The sequence below is a fragment of the Phascolarctos cinereus genome, unplaced genomic scaffold (assembly GCF_003287225.1).
Source record: "Phascolarctos cinereus isolate Bilbo 61053 unplaced genomic scaffold, phaCin_HiC Scaffold_1;HRSCAF=81, whole genome shotgun sequence".
NCBI lineage: Eukaryota > Metazoa > Chordata > Mammalia > Diprotodontia > Phascolarctidae > Phascolarctos > Phascolarctos cinereus.
In genome coordinates this window covers 36,274,628-36,287,521 of record NW_027555514.1, presented here as the reverse complement: position 1 = coordinate 36,287,521, position 12,894 = coordinate 36,274,628, and the positions used below count along the sequence as shown (strand labels likewise).

The 12,894-nt window shown below is 36.8% G+C and overlaps 1 protein-coding gene across 1 annotated transcript in view; it reads right to left on the bottom strand.

Moving 5' to 3' along the window:
* The window catches only part of TBC1D5 (TBC1 domain family member 5), a 613,691-nt gene that overhangs the window by 277,089 nt on the left and 323,708 nt on the right, over positions 1 to 12,894 (bottom strand).

Sequence of the window (12,894 nt, the reverse complement as noted above, 5' to 3'; positions counted from 1 at the left end):
TTAGCACTTAATAAATGCATGTTGATTTGAATTCCCTAACTCCTTCCCCATAAGGTAATACTGTGCTAAATACTTTCATGGAAATACTAAGCATTTAGGATACTTTGGAAGACAAGGTGAGGTGTTTTTGTTGCAAAAGCAGATTTAACTACAATGGTTGTGATTTTTTTAAAGTGTAGAAACAAATAAGAAAGATAAGAAGATAACTGAATACTATAATTTTAATGCTAGCAAACAACAATCCAATAACCAAACTACTTCATTATTTATCTACTAATTCAGTGGCCAATTTCAGCTTTTCCATCTCTTCCTTTAAAACCAAACATTAATAGTCCTTGATACTGAGATAAGTTTTTTCCATATGCTTTCTTCATTCTCAAAATTATTTTCTCAAGAGTATCATATTCCTAGAATGTTTCACTGCTTAAGCTAAAGAGCTATTTATAGAAATAACTGAAGAATATCAAAGCCTAAAGGGAGCTAAAGGGTCAGTTCAATCAGCCACTAACCTGCAATGAGAGTATACTGCCCTGCATACAATAAGCATTTATAACGTGCCACTTTAATCCACCAAATTTTAGATTATTTTACAATAATATATACAACTCTTTGAATATTCTATGTTTAGATGCTAAATCTTTATTTGATGAAGCATTATACTTCTAATAGGAGAGGCACAGCTAAATGAAAAACTTTCATAACCACTTTGATGTTTAATTTGTTTGTCTAGTTTATTTAGAAAATAAAAGGGTAATTTTTTTTCTCCTATATCTCCCTTTTTGCCTAATTTCAACATTGTGGCAGTAGAAGCTCACTATAACTGAATTTCAAATCATCATTTTCTTTCATTTAGCACAGGGCCTAGCACATAGTAGGTAGGCATTTAATAAATGTTTAATCATAGACTGACTGATACAGTAGGTCTATGTGGAAATGTACTGAAGAGGCTTAAGTTCATTAAGGGTTACGGTCAGTCTCCAAGATACATTATGGTTTAAATGGGAATACTTGTTTAGGATTCTAGCTAGTATGAGTCGCAATCACAAGCTCCTACGGATCTGTGATCTAAATGATTCAAGAGTTCCCTCCAATGATAAAGATGGCAGCTCTTCCATGCTGGCCTAGCATGTGACTCTCATCCCGTCTGCCCATAAATTCACCACAAGGGGTCACTCAACATGCTGAAGGCCTTCTTCTCGTTCTTCTAGTATCTTAAAAGGGTAGCAGTGAAAAACTCTGGTCATTTATGCTTTCTCTCACTCTCACCGTTTGGCCTATCTTCTTTGTCTGTCAAAGAACTACTTGATAACATCCTTTATTCCTGTTTTTCTTTGGAGTTCCCCATTGGTTACATGTCGCACCAACATTTGCGTTTCCATTACTCCTCTTTAGTTCTTTCAGAGAAAACAGTGTTAAGGTCTCACTGTGAAAAAGCAAGAATGGTAAAACATCTGTATTTAAAATATGGCCTTGGTTGTTATGGGAAGCTTGGGGTCAGTAAGAGCATTTATGAAGTGCCTGTTATATGTCAGGCACTGGACTTACAAAGAAAAGACCTTCAGAGGTACATCTAAGAGAAACACAGAGTAGATGGAAGATAGGGAGACATTAGAAAAAGTAGCCTTTGAGCCTAGTCTTGAAGGAAGCTGGGAAAGTAAAGAGGCAGAGATGAGGCTGGAGAACATGCCAGGTATGGGAGGGACAGGAGAGCCAGTGGGAAGGTACAGATATGGGAGATGGAGAGCCATGTGGGAACAACTGCCAGGGGGCTGGATCACAGACTGTTTGGAGGGGAGTAAAGTGTAAGAAGACTACAAATAGACTTAAATGTCACGGGGAGGACTTTATATTATTTGATCCCAGAGGGTCACAGGACCATTGTAGTTTACTGAACAGGGGAGCAACATGGTCATTAGAAAAATCAAAGAGTGGAGAAAAGATTAGAGTGCAGAGGAACTTGAAAGCGTATTTCAACTTTTTAAAACCAATACAGCTTGCTCTCCTCCTTTACATTTCTGGGCAGAGCTCATGGTCAATTTGTACTTTCCGGCCCAAATATACATACTACTGGACAAGTGCCACAGGGGGTCTATTCAGTAGCATGTTGAAATTTGATCAGTTGACATGCTTCATCCTATTGGTCTTTCCAGTGCGCTTGGAAGGTCAAGCTCCTGTAAATGATTATATACACCACCCCTTCCAGGACAGGCTCAACAATAACTCTGGGCTTGATGCAATAAATACAACCTCGTTAGCAAACAGGAGAATTTGAAGTGTGTTGCTTCCTACAGGAAGTGATCCTTCTAGGTTTCCAGATGACACTGGATCTTCTCTATCACTGTGGTGAATAATTTTGGTGAGCATACCTCTCCCTGTTTATGCTTTCTTGAGAGGGTTACTAGACAGTTGTTTCTGTTGTTGCATTTTTTCAAGGAACCCTAACTGATCTTTATGTATAAGATAGGAGACACCTTGTTGTAAAAGAGCTGATAAGGGTGTTTTTTATTCTGCCAAGCTGAATGCTATGTTTAACAAAATATAGATATTCTAATTGTGAAAAAAAAATCTTTCCATGTGTATAATTCAACAATGTTCACAATATTAAATGTCATGATGTTCAAATATCAACTTCCAATTCCCATTTTAATATTTACATCACATTCACTATGCCCTTTTCAATTGAAACTAACCAAAGTTCTCCAGCTAGGTAGAAAAACTTGGAAAAAAGTATAATTGAGGCATCTATTTTAATAAAGCATATATCATACTATAGATTTGTATAAAAAACCTCGAGTACAAAAATCCTTCTTAAAACAGAAAATCCAAGATTTAAGTCTGCTGAATATTATCAATCAATCATGCAATGTGCTACTACGAAGCTCTAATTTGAAAAAAGGCAATTTGCATTTGCCCAAATTAAGTAGTATGAAATGCTTTTCAGATAAAGTGAGTTGGTCAATGAACATTTATGAAGGGCTTACCATATGCCATGCATTGGCTAAGCACTGGGGAGACCAAGAAAGGCAAAAGACAGTCCAGTCCCCGCCATGGAGGAGCTCACAAAACCCTACAGACTTTTATTAGGTAAAATATGTCAGCTTTTGTTCAGGTCACCACACTAAATTACTTAAAACTTTCTAAAGTGTATCATGCTAGTGATTTCCTGGGTATGGTGTGTCAGAAGGAAAATCAAGGCATGTCTAAGGTTTGCTTTAAAGCTTATGAAGTTAATTACTCCTGCATTATACACAATACAAGGGTTCTGGTGACAGGACAAAGCTTTGTTGGCAACAAGTGGATGAGTTACATTTCAAACTTCATATATCCTTAGTTTAAAATGGTTCTGCTGGTGCTTGCCAGATACTCTGAGCTGATTTTTAAAGGTGTAAAATGTTTTAGTTGCAGATATCGATAACTGTATGACTATTTTAATGAAAGGAATGCTTTTTGTGATGTGGGCATATGAAAGTATTATGCAAAGTTTTCATATGGAATGCACATACATCAGTGATTCTGTATGGAGTGGGGCACCAGTAAATGAAAACAAGGTACCTTGTATGACTGCCACTGAAAAGTATACTCCTTGCTATGACAAATTTTTGTATTGGCTAGATTTTTAATAAGCCACGTTATAAATATTTAAGTCAGATGTACTTTGCATTTTTACTACAGAGAAAAGTAATAAGAAAATAGCAGCACCCAAGTAAAAACTCCTTTAAATTTAAAATGGACCAAACAGTAGTTAATGACTACGTGAGTCAATAAAAAATATTAAAGGCAAAAGACTGAAAAAATAGAAGAAAATACAAAGTAGCTCATACCAGAAGGAAATGACTGGGTGAAAAAATCAAGGAAAAGAAGTCCAAGAATTAATTACTGGACAATCTGAAGGTCAAGTCTGAAAAAAGGGAATGGAAAACAACTTTCAAGAAATCATGAATACAATAACTTCAGTGGTTCTCCATGGCCTCCAGAATCAAAGATAAACTCTTCTATATGGCATTGAAGGCACTTCATAACCTACCCCCTTATACTTTATTTCCCTCTGAGCACTCCCTTGACATTCTGGTTATGAGAGTGTACATGCAGTTCTCATGCCTTCCATTGCCTTCTCTGGGCCTCTGTACTGGCTGATCTCCATACCTGGAATGCTTTCCATCTTTAACTCTACACTTGAGATTCCACGGACTCCATAAGTCTCAGCTCAAAGCTCAGAGGTCTCTGGAGGAGGTCTCTGCTGGTCCCCACATATGCAGATGCCATCCCTTTCAGATGGCCTTCCATCATATGCCTTTTTTTATAACCCTCATAATTAGCACAGGGACTGGCCTGGCATTTACAAAGTGTTTCTTGACTGACTGAATGACAGATTTCTTAGGACCAAAAAGGAAACTGCAGATAGAACAAATCCCTAATTCCAAAGTGAGGTTCAAGCATTGCCCACTACTTACCCCTATGCTGTAAAAGCTATTCCTTACATAGCTCCTTTATGCAAAGAAAATAAAAAAAAATAAAAAAATAAATTCCCCGTTCTATCTCTCCCATCCCCTTACTCCCCACTGTATCCCTCTTTCTCACCTCTACTTTCTTTCTTTGGAAATCTTCCAAACATAATTGACTAACACCTTTGCCACGTATCTATGTAAACACCTTCTAACTAGGTAGACACCTTCTAACTGTCCTAATAATAATAGAGTTCTTTCTATAAATGAATGTCAACAGTTTCAAGTCCATGCTTCTCTTGAGTCTTCTGTATGAATGACAAATTTTCTAATCAACTCTGGCATCTTCACCAAGAATGTTGGTAAGCTTTCTATTTCATGAAATGTCCATTTCCCCCCTGAAGGTTTACACTCAGTTTTGCTGGGTGGGTTAATCATGGTTGTAATCCTAGATCCTTTGACCTCTGAAACATCATATTCCAAGACCTCCACTCCTTTAATGCGGAAGCTGCTAAATCTTGTGTGATCCTGACTGTGGCTCCATGATACTTGAATTGTTCTTTCTGGCTGCTTACAATATTTTATCCTTGATGTAAGAGTTCTGGAATTGGGCTACAACATTCCTGGGAGTTTTCATTTAGTGATCTCTTTCAAGAAATGATCACTAGACTCTTTGAATTTCATATATCAGGGCAGTTTTCCTAGATAATTTTCTTGAAAAATGATGTCTAGGCTCTTTTTTGTTTCTTGAAGTCCCATAGAGTCATGAATTTCCACTTTGCCCAATCCTAACTTTTAAGCAGTTCTTTTCTTCAGTGAATTTTTGGACCTCTTTTTCCATTTGGCCTATTACACATTTAAAAAGGAGTTCTTTTCTTCAGTATAGTTTTGTGCCTTCTTTACCATGAGGTCAATTCTGTTTTTCAAGGTGTTATTTTCTTTAGTATTTTCTGTGCCTCTTTTACCAAGCAGTTAATTCTCTTTTCATAATTTTCTTGCATCATTCTCATTTCTTTTCCCAATTTTTCCTCTACCATTCTTATCTATTTCTTTAACTCTTCCAAGAATTCTTGCTGGCCTTGGGTCCAATTAGCATTTTTGAGGCTTTGCTTTTAGCTGTTTTCACACTGTTATCTTCTTCTAAGTTCATATCTTGGTCTTCCTTGCCACTACATTAGCTTTTTATGGTCAAGTTCTTTTTTGTTATTTGCTGCTGAGCTCTGCTTACCTAGGGATGTGGGAAGACACTGTCCCAAGCTTCAGGCTTTTTTTGACTGCTGTTTTCAGAGCTAGTTCTAGGGGTGTGCAAGTTTTCAGTGCTTCCAAGGTGGTCTTATCCTGGGAAAGGTGTGATCACTGCTCTTCTGGTCTGTGCTCTGGCCTTATCCCAGGAAAGGGCCCTGTTCCCTCGAAGCAGTAAGTACTTGTGTTCCTCTTGGTCCTAGAGGTGTGATCAGGTCCTCTGCTCTTCTGTGTCCATAAGTATTAGCACCACACTTGAATGCTGGAACTGTGACTCTGGACTGTTCATGGGGAATAGAATTGCCAATCAATGCCGGTGGCTCTCAGTGCCAGCAAAGGGTCCCCTGTAATCTCTTTCTGACCAGTTGTTCAAACCCCTCACCATCTCTGTACTGAGAACTCCCAAAGCTGCTGTTGCTTCTGTTGCGTTATAGCTGCCTGCAAGGCCCAAGGCTAGTACTTCTGCTGTGCTCCAGACCTGCACCCACCCCAGGTTACACAGACCTATCCTGCAGACCTCCTAAGTTGTCTTAGACTGGAAAAATGTCTCTCTCTGAACTTTAGTTGAATCTGCTGCTCCAAAATTTGATTTGAGGAGTTATTTGAAAGTCGTTTGGAGGGGAATGTTGGGAGAGATCAGCTGGGTCCTAGCCTGTATTCCACACACATAATGTTTGATATAGAAAATCATTCAATTCAGCAGAGAAAAAGGAAGAAAATGTAAAGGGAAGAGGGTGAAATGAGAAAGATGACAGACTCAAGGATGGATAAGTGATGAGCAAACCAAATACCAACCTTGGAGATGGATTATGAAAAAGGATTTTAAAAGAAAGAAGAATAGAAATCTGTGATTAGTGTATGGGCAAGAGGAAGTGTAGAGAAGCAGGGAGGCAGAAATAAATTGTATCAAGCACAGATCACTAGTGTTATACACAATACTTCCTGACAGAAGTAACAGATTCAAGATGTAGAATGAGACCTACTTCTGGACATGATCAGTGTGGGAATTTGTTTTGCTTGACTTTAAATATTTATTTGTTTTTTTTTTTAATTTTGTTTTCAATTTGGGGTCAGATAATATGAGAACAGAAAACAAATGCTTGCTAATTGAAAAAGGTTAAATAAAAATTTAAAAAAATATTTTAAAGCAACTTTCACATATCATTAATAAAATTAAGTTCTACTTAATGAGGATAACAATCTTTATCTAAGGTTCAGTCAATGGAAAGGAACAAAATTAAATGATAGAAAACATTTAGGGGTCCCTTGACGTAAAAATCAGAAAATCAAAAAAAGATCATCACTAGGCAACATCCAATTCATTGACAATAACTGAACGGTGCAACAATTTAATCAGCCATCACTTATGAGAAGCTGAAAATTAATCAACAATTTTAGAGGCTTCCTATGAAGTAATTTCTCACTGAATCAAGTCTATGTCAGGGTCATGTCGGAAGAGCTGAAGAATTTAATTAAGCTAAGTCATTTCTTCCCAAAAAAATTCTTTCTAAAAAGAAGTGTTTTGGCCACACACACACAAAGGTTACTCTGTTATAAGAAATTAAAGTATATGTTTTAAAAGAAAAATATTTATTTCATAGAGAAATATAAGCTGTAGAAGAAAAAAAAATTTAAGGAAAGAATTCATATAACTTTCAAATAGTTGTAAGATCGAATTCCATAACACTTTCATTCTCCTGGTGCTATATTTAGTAATTTAAGTCTCATTACACTTATATTACCTTACATAAACAGAATACTTATAGCTTTGTACCTCCAGCGATAGTCTTTCTTTTTTTTTTGAAGTGAGGCAATTGGGGTTAAGTGACTTGCCCAGAGTCACACAGCTAGGAAATATTATGTGTGAGGCCGGATTTGAACTCAGGTCGTCCTGACTCCAGGGCTGGTGCTCTATTCACTGCGCCACCTAGGTGCCCCATCTAGTGATGTTCTTAAAACATGCCACCAGGACTGCCTCCCTGAATAGTCAGATCTCTCAGTTTGCAGGCAAGGAAACCAAATCTGCCAATCAATAATTTGTATTAATTTGAAAGATTGAATGTCATTTGTAGTCTTTCCTACTGTCAATATCTAGCAAGTAATGTTGTTCTTAGCAACATAGGTAAGGAAAATAATTGCCATTATAATATGCCAATGATAATTTTGTTACAATAATAATTCATTATGTAAATATATAAACTAGAAATTAGAGCTAAGTGGAATCTATAAATTTATTAAGAAATATTCTACTATAAATCTAAGTTATATCCTCACAAAACCAAAATGAAGTCTGAAAAGTAAGCAATGTTTTCTCTTGTGTATTCAATTCCAAATAACTGGTCTCACTGATTTACTCCCTTTGGATTGACTGTTAGACCAAGTGCATTCCAATTTTCACATTATACAAACACAACCTAAATATTGCCCATAAATGGGACAAAAATGAAGAACTAAGTTTTTTTATGTTGACAATGACAATACTGTGGAAATCTCATTTTGCAAAATGTGGCATCCTTGCCATATTAGGTTTATTCAAAAACTACATAGACTTTCTGGCACTTATGACTTTGGGAAAGGGTTAGAATTAGTTCACTAAATATATTTAGAAAAAGAGAATGCAAAATGTAAAGTTTAAAAAAATGCTCACCTTCATTTTATTTCATAGGTCACTGTTATACCATCTAATAAGATAATTAAAAACATGCAAGCAGCTGGTACTGAGGCTAAACAGATTAATGTAATAGTCTGTAGTTATATGTGCTGGCAAGGGGCTCGCCTCTTTGGCGAGGAGAAGGTCAGCTGCCCTTGGGAAAGGAGAGAGGCAGACAATATTCCCTCTTTCTCATGGCACTGCATTGCAGTCAGTGAGGCTGAAGTCCAATACCCATTGTAAACTGCTGAAGCAGGAAACTGTTTCCACCCTCATACCTAGCAAGGTTTTCAGCTGCATGTATGGAGAAAACTCAGAGGATTTGAAAAAGAAAAGACCTCCCCATATAGGTCTTGTGAAAAAACTAAACATATTTCAGAAAACTAATACATTTTATGACTTTTGGATTTCTAACTTTTTTTTTCTTCTTTTTAATTGCAAAACACCTAATTTGCAACAGAGTTAGAAGAATTACGATTAGATTTCAGTAACAACCTCCAATAATCTGTTCTATTTATCCGCATTTCGCTTAGAAATCAAGCATTACCTTTATGAGTTAGAGGAAATTGTACTCTATCTGATGTGCAGGTTTTAAAACAACTGTATCCAAATTAAATCACCTAGTTTATAATGGCATTTGAGGGCAAACATATTAGTCTAAAAACCCAAGTATCATATCAATAGGATCAGTCAACTTTTTAATGCTTTTCTCATTGTTTTTCAGACTTATAGCTATTCATATAAACACACATCTCCAAACTAATCTTACTGGAAGCCCAAAACTGCACCTAAAAACTGACTGGAACACAACCAAATACACTTTTCTTAAGTATGTACTTAAATTTTCTTAAGTTCACACATATAATATTTTAGAGATTGAGAGTTTCATACCAGAAGTTTACTTTGCTAGGTGATACAGTGGCTGGAGCAGAGGGGTTTGGAGTCAAGAAGGTCCGAGTTCAAAGCCTCAAACACTTACTACCTATGTGATCCTGGGCAAGTTACTTCACCTCTCTCTCAGTTTCTTCATCTGTAAAATGGGGGTAATAATAGCACCTACCTCCTAGGGTTGTTCTCAGGATCATTTTGAGATAATAATTGTAATGCACTTAACACATACTAGGCACTATAAAAACGTTAGCTATTATCATAATTACCACAATTTGCCTTCTCACTTTTCCATTCAGAAGTAGTTTATATTAGTAAAATGGAAAGGATTCTTGGTACTCACAATTTAATAATATACATTATAATAAGCAGGTGCTATTAAAAAGACATGAGCTATGTCTTCTGGTTTTATAACATCAGTGTACACTAATGTACGGTAACATTAATATGAATAGATTTATAAATGAAAGGCGATGTGGTGCAGGGATAGAATGCCAACCTCAGAGTCAGCAAACCTGAATGAAAGTCCAGATTCTGCCACATGCTGTAGGTCTGACCCTGAGCCAGTCATTTAACGTGGGTGCTCCACACGACATCTAGGACAGTGAGTGAGTTACAGAATAGGTGTGAATCTGCACTGGCAAAGAGGGTTTCCTCATATGAATTCTGTGGATTCATGAAAACACATGCATGGAAAACGAATGAACAAATGAATGAATGAATAAAAAAATACCAATAAACACAGAGACCAATAAATATATATTAAGGCTTAGCACTGGATATATGCAAAAGTTTAAGTGTATTTTGTGAAGTGGTAAGCAAAGAGGAAGCCACAGAACTTGTGTGCTTTGATAGGACGAAGATGGCTTGACTTAACCACTTATTGGACTGTTTTCCAATTAGCTGAGGTAAATAAATTCCAAGGAGGAGATGGGATTTTAGCCCCTACCTGAATACCAGAAAAGAAAGTGGAAGGCAGTTAGAGAACTGAACTTTCTGAACATTATCTCAAACTACTATCAATATAAATTTTCTAATTAGTTTAGATAAATATACTAGTTTACTAGTTTAATGTGAACTAATAACTTTATGTAAAGCTTAAGAGAATCATGATTATAGCAAAATAATTTCCATTTTCAAGACCAGATTTCACAAAAAACCTCCTATTGTCATCACAGTGTAGTTTTGTATCAATTTATCTGTTAACTTTGATAGGAAAATAAAACCCAGAGCTGTGCTTCTGTGAATTTTTCCACATTTAACCCAAGTGTCAAATTTACAACTAAGCTCATTATATTAGAGAAGCTATTGCCTACTGAGCAGAAAATATTCATTTCACACCTTAAATACTATAATACTATTTAATAACAGTGCTGGCCTGCCAACTATTAAAAGCCAGTTTCTATATACTGAACTACCTTAGCTTTTTATCTTGCCTTTTTTAATTACCACGATAAATTAATGTTCTAACGCTAAAACAATGACAGGCATTGATTAAAAATATATTAGTTAACAACTTTAGTATTATTGTGCAAAGTTATATTGGAACCTTCACTTTCAAAACACAATTATCATTCAGTAATACTTGCAGCTGAAATACTTTAATCTTCAAACTACACAAGGACAAAAGAAACTGCAACTTAATACTCTGCTTTCATATTATCACATTTCTCTTGAGTGGGTGCTTTATAATATATCTCTTATTTACTGTAATTAGCAAAACTACCAATATAGTAAAATATAATTTGTCAACAAAATTTACAACAACTACATGGGATTTTCCCCCCAACCCCCTGCTCTGGTTTAAACACATCCCTGATTCTTTTTTTAGTTACTACTGATTTTATAGTTGTAGTAGTAATAATAATAATAATAATACTTTTATCCATTTTTATGTCACTTTGTGGTTTTCAAAGTGTTTTTGTATGTAACAGACCAGCCCTGTAACAGGGCATGGTCTGTATTACTTCCATTAGAAAGATTGGAAACCATGGCACATGAAAGTAGTTACATGCCAACACTCTTACAGTTAATTAGTGACTGATTCTGGACTATTAGTCCCCTGATTCTTTCTTCAGCTATCTTTCCACTATGGCTCAGTCCAAGTATGGCGGAGTCAAAGACTTCAATTATACCCTCTTCAATGAGACACGAGTACAGTCCTAAAGACACAAAGCACGTCGATCCATCTCAACAGGGCTGCTTGAGCTATAGTAAAGCCTGCACGTGGCTCCCTCATGATCATTAAGAGCTTCCTGCAGTGGCATTTGCTTAAAGAACTCCCTCGTGTCATATCACTGGACACATTTATGACACGGATTGTTATGATGAGGCTGCTCAGTGCCACAGACAATGGAGTACTGGGCCTGGAATTAGACAGACCTGAATTCAAATCTGGCCCCAGACTAGCTGTGTGACCTAAGCAAGTCACTTCATCTCTGCTTGCCTCAGTTTCTCCAACTGTAAACTGGGGATAATAATAGCACTTACCTCCCAGGGTTGTTGTGAGGACCACGTGAGATGATGATTGTACAGCACTTAACACAGTGCCTGGAACATAGGAGGCGCTATTTAAATGCTAGCCACAATGACGATGATGACAAGATAGAGGCTGCAGGCTCTCAGGCTCATGCTGCCTTGCTAGTGTGCATTAGCACACTTTGCAGTAAGCATAAAACTTAAGAAAATTTAACTAGAGGAGTCTAACCTTACATTGTGCAAAAGCCCAATGACATCATCGTGACATGAACTTCACTGATGTTCTCTATCTGGAGTTGCCCCATAGTGAGCATGTCACTGTCATTGCACAAATAGTAATTTGAACAGGCTTATGTATATGAAGGTGCACTTTACTATACGAAAGGTGGAAAACGCCAGAGAACAGCAATAATCTAACAATCTTAATCTAAGGCCTTCCATAAAGGCTCCACTACTCTACTCAAAGCATTAATGGCTGTTAGTTGTTCTTCAAGTGTAGTACTGCAAAGGGATTATATAACCCCAAACCCAAAATCTAGCTGCCTTTAAGTAGGGTTCATCAGGAGAAGAGCTGCTACATGTGATAGTAGAGCAATTATTTGTGTTATAAATCATAGTCACAAGCATGGACTCCAGTTTACATTACTGATGGAAGAAGATTGAGAGCTTACACAATAACTTAATTTCGGGGCGCTATGGAGGCCCTTCTTTATTTATTCTTCTAGTCAAAAACTGGATTTACCAGAGACTGGGAGGGAGGAGAGGGGGACATAAGGAAGTGTAAGAAAGAGAGTAGCCTGCCTACCAGAAGTTTATAATCTCAATAATGCTGAAATAATAAACAAACACAAATAATTACAACATATGGGGAAATAAAATCTATAGCGGTAATTACAACACAAAGAAGCTGATGAGCAGTAGTATATTTCTACCTCCTTTTTGGCATTTAAAATCCTTCACAACTTTGTCCCAACCTACCTGCTAGTGTTATTACATATCCCTCTCTTAGACAACTCATATGTTCCATCCAAACTGGTGTCCTGGCACACACAGGATCACACCTCTCATGTATGCCTTTGGTCTGTCTTACATAGACGGCATTTTTCCTTCTCCTGTCCATCTTAGATTCCTCACTTTCTGCAAACAATTCTTTGTGTATGAATCCTTTCCTGACGCCCCTAACCGCAGAAAATC